The sequence below is a fragment of the Erpetoichthys calabaricus genome, chromosome 2 (genome assembly GCF_900747795.2).
Source record: "Erpetoichthys calabaricus chromosome 2, fErpCal1.3, whole genome shotgun sequence".
Taxonomy (NCBI): Eukaryota; Metazoa; Chordata; class Cladistia; order Polypteriformes; family Polypteridae; genus Erpetoichthys; species Erpetoichthys calabaricus.
Window position 1 is genome coordinate 77362962 of NC_041395.2, and position 26666 is coordinate 77389627.

A 26666-nucleotide genomic window follows, 5' to 3' on the forward strand; every position below is an offset into this window, starting at 1 on the left:
CACATCCTACATGACTTTGAAAAAAACTGAAGCACGCCTAGTAAACCCACCAGAAAAACATGCAAATTCAAGGCAGGGAAAACCCGGGACCCCCTTGCTGCGATGTAGCAGTGCACTCTCCAAGCCACCATGCCCTCACATGATTAATACATGCTTTAATGCATTTCATCATGAAAATGATATCAAGTATTTATCTTAGCATTCTAAATGTTTAGGGAGCAGGAATATCATGAAATTAATGTATTCTGTGTGGTGATCGCCGCCTGCGCCTTCTCTTAGTGCAAGAGGAGGTCAGTTTAAGAAGCACATACTGATTTAACATGGCTCAGGGAACATTTAACACAAAGCATTTAATGTGCTACATAACTTATGATGGGGTTTGAGAAAATCTATTAAATTAAATATTCATTTTAAGATGAAGCTTAGTTTACGATGTTCTACTTTAATCACAAATAAGTCAACATGTCAACTTTAATCTCGACATAAACAGCAAGAATAAAGTAGAAATGTCGAGAAGAAAGTTAACGTATCGACTTTAGTCATAAGTGTCAAGATTAAAGTGGAAATGTCGCAGAATAAATTCAACATGTTGTCACACTATTACACAGTACCCAGGTACATTACACAGTATTGAAAAAAATAAAACAAGTACAACTTGGCTTGCAGTATTATCCAGTAGTATAAAAACAGTATTCACACATTTGAACATAATGGTCCACATCCGACCTTTTAAAACCAAAGTATCTCCAGACAACAGACACGGCTCCTTTTTTCAGCAAAAGTTCTTCTGTGTCATCATGTTCAACTTTATCATCTGCTACAGCTTCAGTTTCAGAATGTTCTCTGTCCATTTTCACCGTTCAATACCTCCACTAACGCATGTACTCCGTTGCATGCGTATTTAGCGGTGCAGCAGTGAAAAAGGTGCCCCCTTAAACAGTTTCCCACTGCGCCACGTTCTGAACATTGTTTAGGCTATTTAAACCGGTGTTGCAGTATAAGAAAAATCCATATCATAACAAAAATTAAAAACGGTTTCTGATATGAACCGGTATACAGCCCAGCACTAGATCTGACCCTGCCCACCTCTCTAAGCTTAGTAGCAGTAGAAGTCATTTGGCATATTGAGGTAACTTTTCCACATGCCCTTCTTAAAATACTGCACAAGACACTCCATTTTCCATCTACCATCTGTCTGACTCTGGCACCTCTCCCTCTTATTGTACTGCCATAACGAAAATGTGGTAGGTGCAAATGCAAGCAAGGTACAAGGACCAGGAAAGGAAGTAGAGAACAAAAAGCCAGAAAAGAGCAGCGTTCAAAATAAAAAAAAAACATCAAAAGCTATAACCCAATATTTTAAACAGAAATCAAAATAAAAAAAACTTGCAAGTCATAGCACTAGAGTGATTTATGCTTTAACTAAAACTGAATACAACAGATAGCATCTCAAAAAGTATCGACCAGATGACACCATGCATCGCAACTTCTAGTTATTACAGGTAGCAACTGATCTCTGTTGCCAACAGTGGTATGGCTATTTCCATTCAAAACCTCACTAAATGACGGCACCTCTGGTCAGAAACAAAATACTAAATGTAGGTGTATAAACATCATAAAAGTGTTGTTCTTCATCTTCTTTCAGCTGCTCCCATAAGGGGTTGCCACAGCAGATCATCTTTTTCCATATCTTGGCCTGTCTTGCTCTGTCACACCCATCACCTGCATGTCTTCTCTCATCACATAAATCTTCTCTTAGGCCTTACTCTTTTCCTCTTGCCTGGTAGCTCTATCTTTAATATCCTTTTCCCAATATACCCAGCATCTCTCCTCTGCACATGTCCAAACCAACGCAATCTCGCCTCTCTGACTTTGTCTCCCAGACAGAGCCAAGTTCTTTGTCCAGTTATGCTTTGTAACACCAAAGGGCCCATAACTCACTAGCCCATCCTCTACAGTACATCACACATAAACAATACAAGAAAATACAGCATGTACATTCAACATCAAATGGTGCAGGATAGGAGAGATTACTAAGTTAAATTAAGTCTGAATGGGCAGGACTGTTTAGATATATTTTATTGCTACCATTGCTGTAGCAAACTGCCATCATGGTATTTGACTGCACTCCTATATTTCCTATTTGCCAGATGGAAATAGCAGATTAGCAAATTGCAGTCCAAGCCTTATATATGAAAGGCAGTTTTAGGAAAGTTTTTATCTATATTTCAGAATTTCTGTCCATTATCAAATCCATTTAATCCAGATCAATATGGGGACCTGAATCTATTCCAGCAGAACTGGACACAAGTCAGGCTCCAGGAACTAAGCACTGTGTACACAAAGTCTGCACATTCCCTACATATCTCTCATTTTTCTTTGGTTGTTAAAAAAACACTATTTTTTGAATGAATCATTTTTATTTCTAGGATTTTTTTGGTTGCATTCAACTAGTCAGCAGCAGTTCAACTCCAGGATGCTCCTGTATCATATTACGGACAAACCTCTCGGCAAGGCCTCAAGATATCTCAAGAGAAAGCAAGTCATCAGAGGGGAAACAAGGTGAAGAAAAGGCTTATCAAGCAGTTTTTCTTTCTTATACCTGCCATGAAGCCGTCTGCAGACAATTAAGAAGAAAGCAAGCCAACAATAAGCCAAGAACTGTACTCCTGCCTGCCTGCCTGCCTGCTGACACCACTTGAGACAATATTTTCTCTGCTGGAATTGGTGCTGAAAGGTGCACAGATTATTTGTTGGCAATGTTAATAGAGTGCTTTGGTGCTGATGAAGAAATGTTTGCTTTAAACAGTATGGACTCCATTCAGTCAGCAAACTGTACCCATGAACCCCTTAACCCATCAAGCAGACTCTGTCTTTAAACTGCTCTTTTCATGATCAAGTCACAGAGAGTCAGAACCTGTCTGAGAAGCATCAGACCTTGATGAGATGGCGCTTTAATTCATTTACTTACTTATACCAAAACAATTGTTGCAGGAAATCAGATTACACAGAAATAACCTAAACCTGCACAGGAAGAATCTATAACCTCCACATGGACAGTGGCCAAACCAGAAATCAAAGCCAGGTCCCTTGAGCTGTCAAGCAACGGTGCTAATCCTGGCTCACTTCTTACACTCATACTGCAGTCAAGTGCTTTGTGAATTTATCAGATAGTCTATGACCTCCAAGGCTAATTGATATCTGGGTATATCATTGTACTTTCCTTTGTTTCAGAAAACGGCTGAACGAGCTGGTTGGCAAAATCTGCAAGAAGTAAGCAGAGGTGTTGGCTAGAAATTGTCTTCTCTGAGTCTTTGGCATAACTCGACTTCGATTTTGGGGTTGTTTCAATTGTGGAACATAATTCTGTTAGCTTCATGGGTGTGGCAGGATGGTGGAGTGAAAACACTGTCAAAGATATTAAGTGTGCCTTTACGGTAATTTATTCTGGGTTGTAACTTTTCTGCATTTCTATGGTACATGAAGCTTTATTAATGCCCCATTCAATATTTTTGGAAGAATGCTAGCATGACCGTTGATAAACAAACAATTGTTAATTTATGCCACTTTGTACAAATACATGTTGGAGTCGGCAGCTTAGTAAATGATCTTGTGACTGCCGCTGCAAAACTGCTCCAGACTCCTGAGTTCAGATCCTGTGGAGTTTGCATATACATCTGTATTGGTGTAGAAATATACAATATGAAGAATTAGTATTCACACTCATAATACTGAATTATGAATAAAACAATACAAATTGAAAATCAAAATTGTGTGTACTAAGGTTGAGTAAATAAGCCAGCATTCAGAACCAACCAAACTTTAACCTGTTGGAACTATTTCCAAACAAACTTTTGTGCATGTTTTAATTGACGATTATGGATTTTTTTAAACTCTGTGTCTTTAATGACTTGAACCTTGTATCTTTTAGATCATTCTTTTAGAATACTACAACTACTTTTTGGAATTTATTAGCCTGTTGTAACTAGGATCAGGCTGAAAACAAACACTTATTGATTATTCTCGTAATCATTGTTAATTCCACATGAAGTGAGGCCTTTTAGCTTGAAATGCATGCTGTGTATAGATAGAAGAACAGAGAAGGGAACAACAAAAGAAAGAAGATTGTCACCCAGGGAAGACACTTGAATTCTCAAAGAAATCTGAAGCAGCTCCTGCACCTAGACTCATATTCCATCACCTATATTTTCTACGTATTTTTTAACAAGGATCTTTTTAAATACATTTCCCAACCTTATATTTTTGCTACAATTGGTTTTACTGTGCTTTTTAAAAATTTGACTTAAGTAATATTGATTTTATATTGTTTGACTGGGTCAATGTACATTGTTAAGAGCACCTAGTATGGATGATTGATATTTTCACAGTAGTTAGCAGCTTAGAAGAGTCGTCTTTCACAGAAAGCAGCATAGTGAGTGGGTACCTGCTTTGGTGATTGGCACAGGTGTAGTTCAGGTCTGAAAAAAACAATTTTGTCTGCTTCTGCAGAGCTTGTAAATCTGTTTGCTTGAAGCAGCAGGTAAGGCTGTACATGCGGGGTGCTATAAAGTAGATATACCGAACACCCATACAAACAACATAGATAATTATAGTGTAAGCGGACCAAAATAACAAACACAGGAATTTCCATGATAACGTACCCGAGGTGCCACATTGTATAGTGATAAGAGCACCTGATGTGGGTGACTGCCATATTCACATAGGTGTTAGCAGTTGAGAAGGGAAGCCTCCAATACAAAGTAGCATAGTGAGACTGTACCCGCTTTGTTGACTGGCACAGGTGTAGCTTAACCACTTGGTCAGCTTGTAATGTGTAAGTCTAGTAAGTCTCTTTGCTTAAAGCAGCTGCCCACGGGCAGATAAGGCCGTATGTGTGGGGGCGTTATAAAGCAGCTATATTACAGATCTGTTTCCACAACAATACAACATGCTTTGTCTTAATGGATTTTTCTCCAGGTATTCCTGTTTTTGTTCCACATCACGAAAGCATTCGGAGTAGGTTACCATGCAAATCCAGGAAACTCCAGATGGAATCAGTGTGCTCCCTGTTTAACCAGCAAACTATCCAATGTTGGCACATACTCTCTGCCTGATACTGCCAAAATGAATTCCAGAACTGGATTAAGTCAACTGTACACTGAAAGGCTTGACCAAGGAGTGCGATGTTTGAATCTGTAAATCTATTCCCCTAATTATGCCAATGACCCTGGACTTTTAACACTTGGTTTCAGACAAGCAAATGGTAAAGCTACACGTTATTCTTGGAAAATCACCTGTACAACTCATGAATCACTGTTAAATCAGTTATCATAAACTTTGAAATAAAAAAAAGGAAAAAGTGAAGTTCAGCGCTGCACACAGTCAACCTGGGCACTGAGTCCTGTCAGGTAATAAATGAATAACCACAGTTGGGAAGTGAAAAAAATCCATCAAGGCAGTGTAATATATCCCTTCCTCTGCTATCCACTCCATTCCACTTCTTGCACACGCATTTAAGTCTTCTGGCATAATCCTCTAAAAAAAGTAATGGCTGCACACTGTCTCTCTGCACACAGACTAATGAGAAATTCAAATATGGGAAGCTTAGAACATTCATCAAATCCTCCAACTCAGTATTATCACCAAGTAGGCATCCAAGAGCGTGTACCAACACACCATATCATTCTCTTTTCCTCTTCCTTCTAGGTTTCCTACATGTTACCAAAACTACAATTAAAAAGATGCACTAGCTAATTGTAAGAAAAAAATCTGAATGCCCACCTGAAAGAAAAAACAAGTGAAATATTCACAGCAGTCAAGTTCTCTCCCAATGTGTACTGCCAGTTTTAGCTTTTTTTTTCAGTTCTTACTTGTCCAAGGCAGAGCACGATAAAATAAGCTTGCCAGACTTTATGATATGGTGTACAAAAAACATCAATAAAGAACATGACAAGCACCAAAAGGCATACACTAAAATGAACAAGAACAGTTATAAGGTAAGTGTCAAGCATATGCCTTTTCACTGCAAGCTCATCTAATAGCTCCTTTTCCTTATTATTTATTTACACCTCCCAGTAAATGTTTTGACAACCTGATCTAAATTGGGACTGGAAGATAATTTATTTTTCCACTTTTATCCTCCCTGAAAATTTAAGATTGTAAAAGTTTTACTCATAGAGAGCGTCTTGCATTTATTATTAGAACACCAGGCGCTGCATACTGGTAAGTAATTGCATTCAGCTTAGCTTTATTGCTTAGAGTCAGCTGTGACTGGTTAACCCTTCCTTTATGTCCTCCACTTTCTGTTGCAGCTTTTTTCTTTTCTTTTGTTTGCATGACCTATCATTGTGCTAATCCGTGAGTTTAAAATAAAGTCGGAACAAGGTCAGTATGGTCCAGCAATGAGCCTCCCTGCTTCCTTTTTCATGCGGCTTAGCCTGCGTCAAGGTCAGATGTAGTATTAAGCTTTGACACGCTCCAGCTGACTGAAGCTATTAGGATAAATGGTTCAGAATGCTCACATCCTGTGATCCAAGTTGACCTGACACTGGTTTAACAAGATCTTCTCAGGTTTCTTATGAGTGGTCCAGTCTGAGAGGAGAAGGCTGCACTATAGCCAGGGTCGAGTTCCAACAGTTTACTACTGCTAATATCGGTTTCCAGTTTGGTCAGAAAGGTGCTTCTCATCTAAAATAATGACAACCAACTGAAATGGCATTTGCCACAATGTCTTCAGGTGAGCAGGAAGAGAAATTTCAGTATGTCCACTTATTAGATAAAGTGACATCTTGAAATGAACTCACTGTATGTCTCAAAGAAAACTAAAATGAGACGTCTGTTATCAATTTCACATTGCGTTTCACATTAACATTTGCTATGGCAAAGCCATCTTTCTGCTTTTCATTTATAATCTGAAACCTCATGTACTCATTGTGGCTGGGTCAAGCAAACAAGTGCTAGTGATAATAGTTGTTTTTTTTTTTGTTTTTTTTAGCAAAATATAGAATTTATTCCTCTGTATTACGTTAGATAGATAGTTATCTCACCTCCATAATCCAATTTAAGGTTGCTGTGGCCCCAGACCCAAGAGAGGAGTGGGACAAAAGTCCTTCATGAGCCACACTCCTTAAATGCACTCTTGGCTCTTAAATCATAAACATATAACCATCATTTGCAAACAATGGGGTTTTAATTTAATGAGAGAGGATAAAATTCTAGATAAGTAATTAAAAACTTGAAACTGTCAGTTTTTGAGAAAATGTAACGCAAAAAGAATTATAGATCTGAACCCCACACCAATCAATCTATCCATTACTTTTCTGAACCATCTTACATCAATCACGTAATCATCCAGCAATATGGGAAGGATTCTATAATAATCCCATTGGTTTTCTTTATTATAAAAATATTATTAATTTAGCGGCACACTGATGCATCCCATAGCTCCATGAGAATTGGTGCAAATAACAACGCTGGAACTATCAATATGGAGTATGGATTTTCTGCCTTTCTCGGCCAGAGATTTCCTCTCAGTACTCCAGGTATTCCTCTCACTCTCACATCCTATTGTCCTATTGATGTGCTAACCGCCACACTGGCACATGTAAAGTACGGCCCAATTTACAATAATATAAAGTTCCATATTTTTCACTTACCCTTACTTAGAAACATATTTTGCATTTTTTAATTCTGGTCAGAAGGATGAAATTGTGCCAACATACTTATTATTATATGTATTATATATTTACCAGTAACTGCACACTGCACGATAACATGCAGTGAATACACTTGACTTGAGTATTCCTAGTTTTCATCCTCTTTCTCTGTATATTTAGCATTTGTTTGCTCAGAGGTTGATGCGCTTGCTGCTTCCTGAGCAGCTCTTCTTTTCTCCACCCTAGCAACCCATTTCTTCTCTTCTTTTGTCGGCATCTTTTCGCGTTAAAACTGATTAAGTCAGTGTTTGCACTGTAATTACTTAGTACGTTTTCTTTGATTTTTCACTTAAGCTGGCACTTAAGTCTTCAATCTGCCTCAAGAATGATTTAAGATATGAAGAGGTCGGGGAATTGACAGCGAAGGTGGTAGGGATGAGAACGGTGCCCGTATGTATGCGCCGCACGGCCGCCCTGCTGGCCACTGCCGAGAGTTGATTGTACAATAAAATAAAGTAAAATAAAAATAAAAACAGGAATAACCTTGGAGGTCAATCATCACCCCGAAAGCGGATAGTAGACGTCACGTATTATATGTGTACCAAATTTCAGGTCAAACAGTTTGTGAGTTGTAGGTGATTTAAAATCCTAGACAGACAAACAGCCAGCTATGGTAGAGTATTATATATAAAGATTTATAATTAAATTGTGATTATGACTAAACATACTTCTGTACAGCAATGAGAAGACACAGAGTGATGGAAACAATATGAGAAAATATTGTGAGCTGGCTTAGAAATATTGGAGCTCATAACTACTCTCCTTTTACACAGTAATGTGTTACCATAAATTAAGGAAAGACCTTGCATTAGTATTTCAGTATTATTTATTATTACAGAAGAGTTTTACCCTCTTGTATATCAATCCATATGTGTGACTATAACACATTCTACCCACAAGAGGCAGACACAGAACTGTAAGTTTCCTCTTAGGCTGTGGCTCCCCAAAATCATTTCACTGAAAAATAAATAAATGGATGAACAGATGAGCAGTTTCTACAATATGATCTGTCAATGTTAAGTTGCATTTTAGCAGTGTATTTTAGCTCTACATTACTTTGGATTATTTGTTCATCATTGAGGAGTTCTGCCATTTATATTGCTGCTGACAAAATATCAACATATTTCCCCAAACACAACACTTTCTATAAGTTCACTTTTTAGCATAAGCATAATTCTCTATTTCTGAAATAATTTTAGTACATAATAGATAATATTATGTTATAATATAAGTTATTATGTCTCTCTGCATAGTCTGTAATAATAAATTATTATTCAGCCGATCATATTTTCAATATGTATTATGTTTCTTTCATTCTTGCATGTCATTAAAAAAATAAATAAACGGAAAAACTATTAAATTTCTGGCACCTGGACACAACAGTTTATAACAACATTATCTGGTGTGGCTGCCAAGTGCCAAGTGACTCAGATTACATACCAGTTCTAATTGTTGCCTAGAATTATAAACAAATTTATGTTTTACAGTGATAACAGTTGCTGTGAAAATAGGGACCACTGTTTAAAAATAGAATATTCACCCTTTCATTTTCTGGTCCTTAACTCTGGTTGGATTAAAAATGAACAAACATTTGTAGAAAAAAAACAATATTTTTGTATTATTGATCAGAAGCATGGTGATATAGTGGTTAGAACTGCTGCCTCAATGCCCCATGGTCCTGGGTTCAAATTCTAGCTTGAGAACTGTGTATGTGGAGTTTGCACGTTCATCCAATGCCAGTGTGAGTTTTTCTCCAAGTACTCCAGTTTTTCCCCAACATCCCCAAAACATAAGAGTTCAGCCAGTTGGGGACTTTGAAAATGCCCATAAGGCTATAAGCCCAGATGCCATAAGATGAAGCAAATAATGAAACATTTATGTCAATAGATAAGAAAAAATTACTAAAGTGCTTTACAAAAACTGTTTGTATCATGTTATAGAATGCTACTACACAGTATACACTTTTTAAAATTAACATAATGTTGAAAGACTAAAAAACTAGAAACATTTTAAATAGAAACAGACCATCACAAAAAAAGGTAAAAAAAAATGACAATATTGAAAACAAAACAACAAAAAAGAAAGAAGAAAATGAACTATAAATAAAATTACTTGCATTAATTTTATTCATTAGCCTTTAACCTGCTACCTCATAGCTCTAAAATAGAGTTTGGTGTTCAACTTCTGGGCCAGCTCTTCCAGCATCCTGGTACTATACTCCAGTTTAGGGGAAGGATGGGACAATATGTGGTAAGAATATAGAGAGATTCATGCACAGTTCTGGTACACTTTATTAAAATATATACTGTAATATAAATAGTTATTCAAATATTATGTTGGGTTAAGGTTAATGGAAATGGGTCATTCTGAATGCAGTTGAGGGTGGCTTCAAGACACAGTTGCAACAAAAATAAAATATGTGTAAAATAAAATGTGCAAAATGAGGTTGGTGGAAACTGAGTGAACATATCAGGAAATGAGTAGGAAGCGTGAGGACCAGTAGGCGATACCCCTGCTAATGTTCTGTGTGATTTCCTCCAGTAAGTATCATACTTGATCTTTTTAACTTCACTGTTTTATACTTTATTCTGTCTTTACTATTATACATTCAATGTAAAGTACATGGACAGGTCTGCTAAGTTTTAAGCTTACAGCTATTGCAAGAAAAGATGCCACTGCTGCCGTAAAAAATAATGAATAAAAAAACAGAAGGTCTGCAGTTTTATAGATGTTTTACACAAGGCACATTGCTTTTTTACAGTTGTCAGTTTTTCCATCCCATTCCCCGCCTGCTTAATCCCCCTTACGTTTGCAGAAGCCAGAGCACAACGCATGAAACACCCTGAACACCAGTTTTATCACTTTTGTTTTTAAATTTTTACTGTATAAAATGACCGGCTTTGTTTAATGCAGTCATGCTCTCTGTCCTAGGCACTAATGCTCCTTTTCATGGCTAATGTTCGAGTTCCTGAGCCAGTGTGATGGACAGTAGTTTAAATTAACAGGTTACGAAGAGACACAAGAGAAATCATCAGCTTTGCTGTTTTTGTCATGCATCAAATGTCATTAAATCAAACTGAGTCTGAATGTTCATAATCCAGTTAACTTTCAATAGACAGGTGCTCTTGGCCAGGGTTAGATCCTGCTTTGCATCCTAGCCTGCCACTATTGTTTCTGGCCCCTGTACCCCAAATTGAATTAGGTGGGTTTAAGTATGTCATGTTTGTAAAACCAGTTTAGGATGCCTATCTGGATGCTGGGTACAACACAGGAACCAGAACTTGATGTATTATCATTCCACATTAGGATTACATTCAAGGTACACTAAAAAGGAACCTACTGTCACATGCGTGTGCTTAGGGAGCAACCTAAAGGCTTAGTTGAGTGTAATTTAGCGCAGAGACATTAGGGAGCACTGTCTAATAACACACTCTCTTCTGCTTCCCCCTCTGCCGAAAAAAAGATTGACACCTCTCCCACTTTGACGTCACGCCCCGGGGTCAGACCACCTGGACCCGCCTCTTCCTCCCAGAATTCCACATAAGAGGAAACAACGCCATCTTGGACGGACCAGCTGAGATTTAATGCAGTCTCGTCATTGCACTTTACCAACTGTTTTACTTTATGCCTTTTGTGTAAGGCAATATACAGGGTTTACCTCTGGGTGCCCCAGACCCTTTATCTTGTGCCTTTTGTCTCTTTACAATGAATGTATTAAATACCCTAAAACAGATTTTTTTTCATTATTTTCCATTAGACAGAAAGTAAGAAAGAGTCACGTTTCATGCCCGTCTCATACTTGCCTCTGCTAATAAGCGTCTCCTATTGCACTCTTTCAAACAAATGTCATGTTTTCCTCAGAAAGGAGATGAGTAAGTAGTAGTTTACTAGGAGACGCACCATATGGACATAGGGAAAACATTCCAGTGCTGCAGAGACAGTAAACAAGCAGGAAGTGTTAAGAAATAGTGGCACTGTGCTGCCCTTTCTTAGGGTCTTCTTTTAACAGCTGTGGACTAATATAAGAAAAAGATGCATGTCTTCTGCGTGAATGAGGTAACCAGCAAGAACTATTCATCCATTTACCGATTACAACCAATCCAGGTCTAATGTTGCATGGATCTTGAGTCAATTCATTGAGCACAACACAAGAACCAGCCCTAAACAGGATGTTAGTCCACCACAGGGAAATGGGCCATTGTGCCTTCTTATATTGAATGTACTGCACTGAAATGCACTGAGTAAAGTTTTGTTTTCATGTTTCTGTTTCTTAAGCAAATACAAAACAATTCAGAGTCTAACAGTTGGCCTTAAATGTACTACCATATCACATAACCTATAAGAAATTAATCAAGATGATAAAGATTTGATACACCTAATATTTTCCATCTTAAAATCCAATTTGCTTGCTGAGGTAACATTAAAAAGGGAGTCTGACAGACATTATTGGTATTTAGTAGGGCAGTGTCAGGGCTGAAATGGTCTTTAATTTAGACATGGATAGCACCAAAAGGGGGACAGTGCTTTAAAAAAACACTTGGGTCAGATGAAATTTCCACTTTTCGAAACACCTTCCATGTTCAGTCATGGCTTTTCTGTTCCTTGACATAGTAGTGTGCCAGTCTTTTGCTGTATTTTAGACAGAACTTTACTCTCTGATCATCAAATGTTTATGCTGTAAAATGTTTACAAGTTTCATTTACTAAGGTCACCAAGCTGTGGTGACATTTGTAACATGAAATCTTACCAAGCTAGAATCAGATGCCAAAAACATTTCTGACAGATGGAAGCACACCAGTACACCAAAGTAAATTCACAGAGTTATGGAGCAAGATTCTAGTAGCTAAAGGGAAATCCATAAACCTGGGTGCTGCAACATTTGCTTGGCATTTCCACGCACCTTCTGCTATTTGCTGCTTGATAGGATGCATCGAAAAGCTAAAATTGGAAAACATGTAAAAGCCTTAATAGGGTATGAAATCCAGTAATGGATCACATTTGCGTCACACATGCAGCTTGCTATTATGCTGTCAGTCAGCTTTCTCTTATAAGAATGATCTATTTTGGATTAACTGTATGAAAGAAGAGTGAGTCACTCATTACGATGGATAGGACACTTTACAGTGATGGGTAATTGAACCCTTTGCTTCTGTGGGTCTATGGGTTTTGAAGAAGGAAAAAGTACCAAACCCTATTCCAGCTATCTGATTGAAATATCTAAAGTGTCTTAAAAAGTGTTTGTCTCACTATGTCCATCCATCCAACCATCCATTTTCCAACCCGCTGAATCCAAACACAATCCCAGCCAACAAAGGGCACAAGGCAGGAACCACTCCTGGGCAGGGTGCCAACCCACCGCAGGACACACACAAACACACCCACACACCAAGCACACACTAGGGCCAATTTAGAATCGCCAAGCCACCTAACCTGCATGTCTTTGGACTGTGGGAGGAAACTGGAGCGCCCAGAGGAAACCCACGCAGACACAGGGAGAACATGCAAACTCCACGCAGGGAGGACCCGGGTCTCCTAACTGCGAGGCAGCAGCGCTACCACTGCGCCACCGTGCCGCCCCTCATTATGTCCAATTTTTCAAATTTCTTTCTTAATTCAAATGTATGTAGAGACTGGTAAAATTACGTGTACTTCAACACTTCATGAATGATCAGTCTTTTGAAGACTATTACTATCCAGGAATACATATACGTTAATTTTGTTCAACCTAAGGACAGTCATGTCTGAACAAGATAAAATCTTTCTAAGGCACATCTGTGTCACAGCTTATAATTTATGTGCTTTAAACCTGCACTGGTTTGAACCATTCAAGCATCAAAAATTCAAATTCTTCATACCAGCTTATTGCTACTATGAGGGACGGCCGGCATTTCAGTCCGGCCAGGACGTCCCTCAACTGAAAGAAACAGCCTTTTCAGGACACTACATCCCCCAGAATGCTAGATGGCAGCTCCCCTGGATAGAAATGGCTCTTTGGATTCCTGCAGGGCAGCATGGGACATGAAGTCCGTATCCTCAGCCCTGTTGGGTGCGTGGGTGCTGCCAGGGGGAGCTCACCAAGAACCAGGGGGATATTAAGAGGACGTCAACCCGGAAGTGCTTCGGGGTCATGAGGACGGAAGCCCGCAGTACTTCCAGGACGCTTGATGAAGGAAGATGTGGTGTTGACCCGGAGAAGAAATACTTCTGGGTCACGAAGTATAAAAGGAATATGGGAAACCCCAGCAGACCGAGCCGGAGTTGGGTGGGAGTGTGACGGAGCTGCTGGGAGTTGGAGGATTGTATTTGTGTTATTGATTATTGTATTGATTTATTTATTGGAGAATTGTGGAAGGTGCAGTGCTTTGGGGCACTTTATTGAAGAAGTATTAAAGATTAAGTACCTTGAGCATGGGAAAGGCACTATATAAATAAAATGTATTATTATTATTATTCTGTGTTTTTACACGTGTGTCTGGGACGTCTGTCTAACAGGTTCAGCGGGGCAACAGCGACCCCTAGCGTCCACACTACCCAAAGCCATGAAGAGCACGGTGGAGGGAGAAAGGAGCCCCAGACCAAGTAGCCGTCCATCGAATACCCACACACCTTACATTTAAAAATTAAATGTCAAAATTTACAGCGTGACTTTCATCCCCAAAATGGAGTTTAATTCGATTTGAGATGAATGGGAGACTGGTAATATCTAACTGCTTTTAAGAGAAGTAACAAGGGTTTGAACAAAATTAAAGGTGCTATACCAAAGGACCACTTGACAAGGCACTTTTGAGAACAACTGAACATGAAGATAATCTAAAGCAACCACCATACCAGCGAGGTGGACAACAGGTACTTGGTAAGAGACACACATACAAGGCAAAATCACCAGTGTTAAAGTAAACCTTCAAAGTATACGTGTAGAAATAGACATGTTTCCATTTATACTCTTTTAAGTGCAAATTTGATCCTCATCATTTTGCTGTGTAATGTACATATTTAGAGGTGTGTTGTGAAAGCTGTGCTGTGTGTTATGAAAGATCAAGCAGATGGCAGTCCTGTTAATGTGAGACATATGATTCATCTATCCATCTGTTCTTCTTTTCCTCTGTCATGCCTCCATGCCTGATCACCTTCTGCCCTGCTAGACATCAGTCATATCAGGCATTCTTTTTTCACCAAGTCTCATTCCAATTAGAACTGGTAAGTAGCAGCCATTTTAAACCCAATCTAGGTTGCACTTTAAAACTTCTTCCCATAATTACTTTCAGGATCAGGAGAGACATCTTCAAAGCTTTGGGTCATCAAAATGAAGCACACTGGTCACTTCTGAATCCCAATATTGGACAAATCCAGAGCTCTCAGTCCTTGCCGATAGACAGCTGGGTCCCAGTAGCTTCTTCTTAAGAATATGTGCTGCCACCTACTGGCTTGTGGTACAGAGCGGGACAACATCTCAAACTTTTGATGACCAAACATACATAGGACTGTTCCCCCAGCAGCAGCCACATGACACCAAACTGAGCCCCCTGAGGTCATTAACCTCCATCTTCGTGGCTCAACTCTTTTATTCTTCCTAAGGTTCTCCTAAGGAACTGGACATTCACCTCATAGGTTCTGGCCATAATCCAGTGACAGGAATGTTGGGCTTCTAACAAAACACCCAAATTTGTGCCCACTTAGCACAAAACTATTCACAGTCATTTTCAATTGTTTTATAAATGGAAGGATGTTTTTTAATTTTAAATTAATTCATTTAAAATCAGTGCTATGCTTTTTGTTTTCACTTTAACATTTTTGTATTGATCAATCTCAGATACAGTACATATGTTAAAATTTCAAATTGTAACACCAAGACAGATGAAAAATGTAAAAGGAGTGAATTGGTTTTCAGGCATTGTTCACAGTGCATCTGTAATTCATAAATCTGCTGTTACAAGTTCACAAAGAACTCTGAACAACTCTTACCAATCCCTTATGTACAATACATTGTGAATGTTTATTTTTTCTGTGTTTATGCAATAAGTATTTATTTATTTATTTGGTTTGATTTGTTCAAAATGAACAAACATATTAAAATTAAAAATGTTTTTTGCTCGGACTTGGTGCTGTATCTTCACTGCTATCAATAAATCACTTTCAAAAACAGCATAGTATGTGAAACATCATCTCTCCTTTTCAATATGACTGATGGTGATTTACATTAACAGTGGAATTAATCCATTATGTGCTCTGGTTTATCACAATGACACCACGATAAACTGATATAAGGCACTGAAGCTTAAACCATAGGGTTGCCAGTTAAATTTCTGTTGCTGCCACTGCATGGCCCTGAGCAGGTCACTCGGTCTGCCTATGCTAACACTTTACAAAATATCAGTATTAAGAAATTGCCCCAATATTTTGATAACATGGAAAAGTCCATCATCTTAAATAGACCGAAACAATGATGCTACAGTTAGTAACACCATCAAGTCAAATAGCCATGGGTATCTTTGCTATACATAAACAACTGTGCTGCTCAAAATGAAGGTGTCCGCAAAAAAAAACAACTTACTAGCAGAACAATACAAATAATAAATATCTTCAAAGACACTCATAACAAGTTCTAAAATAGAATTAAATGATTCAGCATAAGCAGAAGCTCAGATGGACCACATCCAGACTTAACCACCTCTTTGACTAAAATTCATTCGACAAAGGAGCTCTACCTGAGGCTTTACTTAAATACGGTATGTGAGGATTGGCCACATTTTTAAAGGACAAACTAATATCTAAGAAGGTGGCAAACATAGATCAGGAGACAGACTACAAGCCTGCAAGTAAAACAAATGAATAATACATAAATGCAAAGAAGTAGGGAAGGTCACAGCCAAAATTACAGGCATCGAGCAAGTAAAATGTAACAAAAAACATTAGATCAACTAAAGAAGATAGAAAAGGGAAATTCAATAACTGGATAGCAAGGTATTTGTTAGAAATTGGGAGGTGAGGTCAAAGATAAATTGAGTTCAGAACATGTGACCAAAGACGTGATGGACATGTTCAAATGTGTGATGATGAGCGTGACTCAACAATAGGGTTTTCTTCTTCAGGACTTATATTTACAACATAAGGTATATAAACTGAAGAGAGTCTCTCCAACTAGACAGCTCAATGCATGCAAAACAGCACCATTTTCTAATAGCATAGTGTGACATTTCATTGTATGTAACTGAATGTAAAGTAACGAGTACAAAGACCAAAGAGACACAATATGGCAATAGGCTGGTTTAGCCCTTAGACAACTAGACTTATGTTTTGTTTAACTTCACAACAGAAAAAGCAAATAGCTGAACCCTCACACACAACAAAGGTGCACCTAAAAATGGGACAAGTCGTGACACACCTCACCTTGTGCTCACTCCATGCACACTTGTGATGACTGCGGGCCGAACTCCATCATACACCTACCAACCTGTAGCCAACCTTTCATGATCCCTTCTCCAGCACATAAATTCTCTGGGCTCCTGACTCTTGCATGCTGTCTCCTCAGATTCCCTCAAGCTCTTTTCAACAGTACATTAGCTCTTACATCCAACTCCTGTCACTTAGCCAGGGGTCGTCCTCATATAAGATGCTTCTTATTGACAGCTCCTGCTTCCTAAAATTCAAGAGTGCCAGGTAATTGTGGCAACTGCATTTCTGAGTGGTGCAACTTGTGAGTGTGTCTTAACATATGGGCACAATGGGCATTGGCCAGAGCCAATACGGGCCCACAGTGTTTCTGGTGCCTACGTTTCTGTTTTGCTATCAAAACAGGGGCACCAGCATACTTCTTTGCCCTGGGCCTACGATGCTGTTAACACGGCTCTGTCAGCCCAGCCACTGGAAAGTTCTGTCTGGAAAGCAATGGAGCAGATTGGGAACTTCTAGAGAATTTGCTGTCAATCAGATATGGCTGCACTTCATCTATAAATCTCTTCTGGTATCTGGTCCCAGCAGATCAATAAGTATCTCTGTCTATTGGAAGCTATAGTAATGTTACGATGTGTTCACAGAATGCTTGGCAATTATGAAAAATTAGGCAGAATTTTTATTTTAAAATAATTTTTGTTGGCTCTAGTAACTCAAACAAAACAAAACAAAATTCTTTTTTTTGCTTGGTTGTCATGACAACTGTGTTTTTTTAGAATCCTGCTCAAGATTCAGTTCAGTGTGCATACTAACAGTGTTAAAACCCACAAACACTCACATCCTTCAAATCTTATTTTACTCTTTACTTTAAGTTAATAAAACCCACATATTAATACATTGCCTTTCTAAGAGCATGTGCAATGGGAATCACACAGTATGTAAACTGCATCTTAACAAATTCAGAAATTGAGAAGCATAGCTTGTAGCTCACAGGGGAAAGCCAACATGAGGTACTGGAGAGGAAGTGGTTAAGTTCAGACCAGTTCAGATATTTCTGAAACAGATCTCAGAGTCAATTCCCGTGGCACATGGCTATTTCTAAGTGGTTGGTGCAGTTTGGGAGTCTAATGGACCATGAAATATTTGTAATTTTTGAGTACTTCCAGATTCTTTGTAGAATGACCTTGAGGCAGGCATCACACACCAGTGTGGCGGTGTATCACTATTTCTACTGCTTATCTTTAAAAAAACAAATTAAAAAATATTCTAAAATCCTAGCCAACTTCTCATAAATGATAGTCCAGAATATTTGTAGTCATCCACATTGACATGCAGGTACGGTATTCAAAAAAAAGGCCCCAGCTTCAAGAGCACACCCTAGGGGTAATTTTCATTTTATAAATTGGTTTTACACGTTACACTACAGTGGCAAAGAGCAAAGTGGCACACTCGGGACCGCAGCTTCATTTAAATTTAAAACCATTAGATGAATAACAACAAATTTTGAATTAAATTATCCCAGTTGCACAGTGGAATATTACAATTTCTAAACATAAAATACACGGGTTGTTTATAAATGAAAATAAAACTGCAGAAATATTTACTTTTACAGTCATGCATCCTTTATTAAACTCAATCAAGTGTTATCCACTTGACACGAGGAATCCTAATTGATAATATAATAAGTGTCAAAATAATATTAGCAGATTGATAGCAGGTCCTGACATGTGGAAATCTGTACAGGTACTTCGCTGAATGTATGAATACGTGAATCTATCATTCTATTACTGAACCTGCTACATCCAGATCAGGGTCGCACAGCCTATCCTGACAAGAACCAAACCCCCCGTGGTGTGTCTTGCCATTGCTGGAATGCCAAAACTATGTACTATGGATGCTGTTTTTGCTACAGAGGCAAGTATCTTCACATAACTGGACTCACAGATTATTTGCCTGTCTGTTTGTATCCAGTTGATCCATTAATGGTAAGCAGTATTGACTTTATTGACCACAACATATAATAACATAGCGTAACATTTCTGAAGCTTCAAAAATCCAAGGCAATGGTGTTGGGGCTTGTTAGACAATCCTAGCATCATTGAGGGCAATGCTAGAAACAGCCATGAACAAAGTGCCAGATGACTGAACAACCCACATTCACAAGGGGCACATTTAGATCCACTCAACAACCTAACACACATGTTTTGTGGGGAGAAAGGGAGAATGTGAGGCTCCAAACCTACCTACCATAGAAGCTTAGGTCCAATCTCTACTTTATTTTGAAATTTCAACTTTTAGTATTTTCATTTCTTATAAACTTCATACTATTTTATTATAGGCAACATTTCCATTTTCATTACGCTATGCAATCATTGCTTAGCCAGATGATGCTTTAGCAACCCTATTATAAACTGGCAGACACTTTTTCTCAAGTACATAGACATAGTCAGCGTTGGTCAGGTATGTCTGATCCACAAAAAAAAGCTCACAGTCACCCATGATATCCCTGAATTTCTCTTGTCTTTGTGCTTTTCATGGAGCCTTTCTTGATCATTTTGGTTTGGAGAACAATCTAAATTAAGCAATCCGTCCGACAATGTACATGTTATAGCAGAAAATGCTGACTGTGACTTAACAGCCACTTACCTGTCAGCTGAGCTTGACCAATATATATTGTGGACTATGGTCAGCCGTTCATCCCGGCCAATACCCCCACGCCGCTAGATGGAGCCCTTCCGGCAGCATGGAGGTGCCCCGAATTCCAGCAGGGCATCATGGATATTGGAGTTTTCCTTCACAGCCCTGCTGGATACCATGGGGGCCGCAAGGGGACGCTGCAGGGAGGCTCAGAGACTTGTATTTGCCCTATAACCCGGAAGTACGTCCTGGTGACCGGGACAGAGGAAATGACATGCTTCCGGGATGAAAAGAAGAGCTTTTGATCTGACCTGGAAGTGCTAGGAAGTCATATGGACTGAGGGTTCAGCAGCACTTCCGGGTCAAGGACTATAAAGGACTCTGGGAAATCCCAGACAAACAAGCTGGGCTGGGTGGAAGGGTGGCAACGCGTCTGGGAGAGTGGAGGATTGTGTATTGTTTAGTATTGGTGATTTATATGAGTATTGTGGAGAGGAGGGTGCTTTGTGCACATTTATTATTATAATAAATTCATTCTCTGACTTTTATCTGGTGTCTGACGTATGGGTTCAAGGGAGCAAGAGCACCCCCTATCTGTCACAACATATCTACCCACCAGAGTCATAGTCTGATGCTACTTTGAGCCCAGTCTGCATTGATCTACTGGCATATAATATATGACAGAATTTAGGAAAGAATGGAAGGAGCATTCTCTCAGAAAGCCTTCTGCTCTCTGGAAAGGGCATGTATATTCATGCAGAAGCAAATAGGCATGAATGCTGCAGAAACAAAATCTCTGGAAGAGAATATGATGTCAAAATTTCATCTGAGATTGTAGAAACAAAGGAACTTCAAATTAACACAAGTTTACTTCAAGAATTAGGGCTTTTCTTCATATCTGCCCTACGCCTTGACTATCAACCTCATTTCTTTTTTGTGATCTCTCCCCACCTTAGCCCACCCTCAGGATACAGGCATAATTCACAATCTGAATCACAAAGAGAAGTGTGGGATTTAAGCCAAGGTTGCTGAGTCCAAGATGCAACAGTGTTAACCATGATGCCACCCTGTAATGTTCAAAATACATATTTTAAAGAACCTGCTGGACAATGAGTAAATGAAAGAAAATATCAAGACTACATTTTCATTGGTATTCCTTCTTGTTCTTTGCTAAACTGCCAAGAACAATTCTAAACAGATGCCATTTTTTAACATCTGCTATATAATAGAGCCCTGCTGTCTGTGTGTTTGTATGTGTTTTTGGTCCCACTGAGCAATCTGATTGGTCAGTTTTGCTTTAGTTGTTCAGTCAAATGTAATCAAGACAGGAAGACCTACGAAGGAAAAGTGTAGGAGGAAGGCTGAGAATTGCAATAAAAGATGGGAAGTATTCACAAGAATAGTAGTGATGTTTTCACAGTGAGTAATGGCGGCCTGTATACCATTTGTGGTAGTCAAAAAATGGATAGAGGGTAACCAAGATGCCTTAAAATGACAGAGTCTGAGAAGCACACATTTGACAGAAATGCAGCAAACAGAGGAAGTGCCGGGCAAGAGGGATTAAGACACATGAGAATACTAAAGGAAGGCACAGGAGGAGCACTGAAGGTAGAAAGAAAGTAACAGATATTAAATATCAAATATTTTTTAAAATGTATTCTATTATTTGTCTTGGATGGGTAACATAGCTAGTATTTAGATAGTTCTGATCATTTCAGCAGGCCAAATCAGAGCTGCCAATTAATCTAAAGCACTGTTTAGGATTAGATGAGCAAAACCAGATTGCCCAGGGAACAACCCACACAGTGTACCACACACAGACAGTGGCCAGACAGGGCTACATCCCAGTCTCTTAAAGCAGTGACGCATCCTTGTCAATGACAGTGCCACCAGGAAGTCCATTGTGTAAGAACGGATATCAAAAATCACCTCAAAATAGACCTCAAAACCAAAACTAGCAAGAAAGGTTTCATGAAAGGCACAAAGAACAGAGAAATTCATGAATATCATGGGTGAATGTGACTTTGGGAAAAAGGCCCCATAAAGCTTTAAAATAAATGACTTAACATTAAACAATACATCAAAATAAAAAAATGAATGAAGAATATGACAAATTATTGTGCTAAAATTCTAACTTGGTTTGGACATGTACAGAGGAGAGATGCTGGGTATATTGGGAGAAGGATGCTAAGAATAGAGCTGCCAGGCAAGAGAAAAAGAGGAAGGCCTAAGCGAAGGTTTATGGATGTGATGAGAGAGGACATGCAGGTGATGGGTGTAACAGAACAAGATGCAGAGGACAGAAAGGTATGGAAGAAGATGATCCGCTGTGGCAACTCCTAACAGGAGCAGCCGAAAGAAGAAGAAGATTGTGCTAAAATTCTAACAAAGCCTCATCATGGCCAGCATGAAATCTCGTGACTCTTCAAACAGAGACCAAGAACTCACCACCTAATTAAACAAGACGGCCATTGAAGAGCTGGAAAGTAAACCAACAGCTATTTTGGCTATCCAGGATGCAGGTTGGGAACTACTACTATAAAAGATAATCTTTTTCTTGGAGACACATCTGGTAAGTGTTAATCAAATTAAGAAAACGCAGGCTGCCTCGTGTTCTATTTCTCCGGCTCCCATATGGTTTATTTTAATAACCGGTGCTTTTAAATAATGACTGTCCTTTGGCTTAATTCATTAACATTGTGTCGCTATTCTAAATTGCTATTAGTTTTGCTTCACACTGGGAAAACTCAACCCTAGAGCAAAATACTTGTCAGCCAAAGAATTGCATTCTTGCCTTATTTTTGTTTTCTGAGATCACTTTTCTAAAGGAAAGAAGGTGTTCTGGCCAACAGCTGGAGGGATCTAGATAGCAATACTACTGGGATATTACTGGCAGACTCAAAAATATGTGGAGGGAGAGAAAGCAAATGTGGTCTGGTATATTTGCCAGGGTTGAGGTTTACGTTTACGCTGCACTGTATTTGAATGACAATGTGGTCAGAGGGACACTGTGGAACCCAGCATGGCGCTCTAAAGTGGATACTAAGAACATACAATCCCTGTGTATCGGAAAGGGCAGCCGTTTCCCTTGATAAACAGGGAAATATTTTCTGCACAGGAAACCAATGCCCAGGAACTGCCTGTTTGAAAAGCTAAAGAAAAATAAGGAAAAAGAAAAAACAAAAATCAAAGACTTGCTTTAGCACTTACTTTATCAGAAGACAGGAAGAGGCAGAGCCCACCCCTCTCCAGACTACTGCAGTCTGATCTGGAAGGAGGGGGGTGGGCACTAGATGAAGAAGGGCAACAATAAGACACAGGGATTTCACTCCACTTTCTGAGGAGTTCAAGAGTCTTCAAGGATCTTGTAGTCAGCAGGCCTGTAAAAAAAGACACTAAGCTGTAATTCATTATCTAAAGGGTATCACAGAAGAAAAGTGGATTGTGGTCCTGCTTCATGGATCAATCATATTGGTTCAGTTCCTGTGAACAGCTGCTGGCCTTGTAGAATTTTATCATTTTTCCGTGTGTTTCATCCCACATCCCCAAAGATGTGTGTTATGCTAACTACTGACTCCAAATTGGCCCTGTGTGTGTGACTGTGACCTGTGATGTGTGGATATCTTGTCCAACTCCGATTCGTACTGCTGTCAGAACAGGATGTCCATAACTCTGAATTGGATTAAGTGTTTTAAATAATATGTTATCTGAAGCCTCTTCTTCCATTAGAGGGTTGAATGTAAGAGTTTATTAACACTAGAATCTCTGAAGCCTAAACAAGTTTTTTGTAGGCTTCAGAGAAGTTTTTTAATAAATGCCATCAACTCAGAGAGGGAGAGGCAAGTTCATTGTACTATGTGAACGTCACTGACAGAATAAAACTGAATAATAAAAACAACAAGTGCTAACTTTTACAAGTAGACAAAATTTACACTGGGTGTTACAAACTCAAATCAAATGTATATTTTTATTATATTATAGTAATATTAATAGCAGCTCACTACTCAAAACACGGAGCACCTTGCCTCGAACCCAAAACCTTTGGGTTATAAGGTAGCAGTTCTTAACTCTGCACCATTGAAGAATATACTGTATATCAACTTCCTGTCAATTGACGTTTGAGCTTGGGTTTTTAACTCATTGACATTTTTATTTTCCTTTGGTTAAATTCTTGAATAAAAGTGCATGTGTTTATTTGATATTTGGACTAAAGTCTTCACACATTACACACTTCACATCATTATTAGTATAACATGGAAAATGTTTCTGCTTTAGGTATGTGATCAGCATTTCTTGCCTCGCATTTCCTGCCATCCTATATTTACACAGATCATTGTAGACACGGAACACACATGAAATGCATGTATTCCAAATAACAATATATTATTTACCATATACAACTCCAGGGCACCTCACTGCCAGATAAAAAGACTTGAGCGCTGGGAATTTTGTGACAGACTCAGCTCCGTTGGTACAGAGGATGGGGATAGCAAGCTGCTTGCTGCTTGTGCTGATTGACACATTTTCAAAAGAAAAGACGCTGGTGGAGAGGTGCGAAGGAATTTAAGGTGACCCGGGATTATGAGTTTTTTTGTAGGCTTCAGGGATTCTAGTGTTAGAGCCTCATTAATAGATAGGAATCAGTCCTGGATGGCATACCAGTTAACTGTAGCACACACTCACATACACCCCCTCAATCCAATGTGCCTGTCTTTGTGATTTATGAGGAAACCCACAATGATATGGAAAGAACATTAAATATGTACAGTAAGTGATCAGCCCCGGAATTTAAGGATAACCACTGAGCCACCATTTATATTTACATTTTACTGTACTACAGGTAGATATCCATACATTTTCAGGGCCGCTTAGACTAGTTCAGTCTCTCCATTAGCTACAATTTATCATAACAGCACTGAAGAAATGAAGGAACCATTCCTGGATGGCATAGCAGTCCACTGCAGACTATGCTCATACAAATTAACACTTAGTCATATCAGGAAAATTCAGTCATCAATCAGCATGATGTTGGTAACTAGGCCTTGGGGAGGCACCATAGCTAACCACTTTATAAAAATACTTTATATATAGCTTGTATTTATATTTTGTTATTTTCCAGATAGTTATCTATTAATCACCTTTCCAACCTAGTTAATCTATTTCAGATCATAGGGAGCTGAGACACAATTAAACAGCAGCAGGAGCAGCACTGTGTTGATCCCTGGTCACTGAAGCTGCATGGAACACTAGCTGTTAGGAGCTTAAATCAGCATAGCGTGTCCCCCAATAACCCATGTTGGTAAAGAATACTTTGCATTTTTAAAACTAAAAAAAAATAAATAAAATTAGAATCAAACCATGTACGGTGGATAAAAATGCACTTTTTCTTTAAATATTCCAGTTGTCCAAGCTAAATATTCATCTAAACACTTGGATAAAGGCATTTAATTTAAATAAAGAATAATAATAAAAATTCAGCCAAACATCTATCTAAACATTTTTTGCACCCTTTAATTAGCATTTCAGTGTCATGGGGATGATGTAAACAGACTGGGAATGATAAAATTCTAATGGAAATATAGTTCATATTTAAATATAGAAATGAAATGCAGTTTCTTTTACAAGACAGTGCACTGGAGATGAGCAAGTTGTATAAAATCCTGCAGTACAGCAAGTGTGATTTTCAGAGAGCTTGGCTTTCTTTTGAACAGCAGCCCAACTATTAAACACTCCTTAACAGTCCACCTCATCAGACAAAGACAGAAGGTAAAGGACTGCCAGGCTGGCACAATGCCGCTGACAATTAAACAGTACACTAACACCTGCCACCCACATTTCACACAATTCATCTTGTTCTAAAAAAGAAGCAAAAAAAAGAAGAAAAAAAGAAAACAAAGGCCTATTTGTTGCCATTTGAAAATCTCGACAAAAACAAAAGTAGGTAAATCTAAACCAGAGATCCTTCAAAGAACTCCTTCCCAAGAATAAATACGCCTTAGTGAAATGAATAAATTTAACATGACTCAAAATAAATCCATCCAAACATTCAGTCTATCTATGCAACCTCTTTTTAACCAGAGGGAAAGAGGAAGCCCTAAGAGAAGGTTTATGGATGTGGTGAGAAAGGACATGCAGGTGATGGGTGTAACAGAGCAAGATGTAGAAGACAGGACAATATGGAAGAAGATGATCCGCTGTGGCAACCCCTACTGGGAAGAGCCGAAAGAAGAAGAATACAGTTCATGAATGCATGAAATAAAAAAACAAAACAGGATAGGATTAAGGGCCGGAAACTGGCACAGAAATTACTATTGCCCCTTGAAAGTTCTATAGCCTGGGATACAGATCCTGTCTTGGTTTCTTCACTCTTAAAAATAATCGTTCATTAATGGCATTTTATGGTTCTTTACAAGATTGTATGATTCCTCATGGTACTATTGTTTGGCAAAGCATCATTTCATTCTGGGAATGGTTCTTTGCATATGAAGTTGGTTCTTTGTACTTTGAAAAACTTACCAATACAGAATGTAGAAAAAAACTGAACTCTTTACACTATGGTAAGCTACCTAGCAGGAAACTAACAGATTAATAACACCTGGACTTAGCCTGTATTATTGTATGCAGCGACAGTCCTTTTAAAATTATGATCCATTGGTACACCACAAATCTGTTACCATCTTCTTCTTCTTCTTCCTACCATTCATCTTTTCGTACTTCTATGTGGAGTCAATGTTTTATTGGTTTCTGCCTGATTTTTATGCTTTTCCTGATGTCCTCCTCATTATTTACTGTGTGATATCTGTTATGGATCTAATGAAATATTTTTTTTTTCTGGAACATTAACGTGAATGGTCTTTTGAGAACCGAAAACGGCATCGCTCTGAAGAATCACTTAGGCACCTTTATTTTTTAAGAGTGCTCCTG

At 38.7% G+C, this 26666-nt stretch overlaps 1 protein-coding gene across 6 annotated transcripts in view; it reads right to left on the bottom strand.

Annotated features, from left to right (window-relative positions):
* sema6e (sema domain, transmembrane domain (TM), and cytoplasmic domain, (semaphorin) 6E) overlaps nucleotides 1-26666 on the bottom strand; it is a 360931-nt gene that overhangs the window by 160585 nt on the left and 173680 nt on the right. For all 6 annotated transcript variants that reach the window (XM_051922749.1, XM_051922750.1, XM_051922746.1 and 3 more), the window contains one exon: nucleotides 22953-23122. The gene's annotated coding sequence lies outside the window, so the exon portion shown is untranslated. The remainder of the gene's footprint in view (nucleotides 1-22952; nucleotides 23123-26666) is intronic.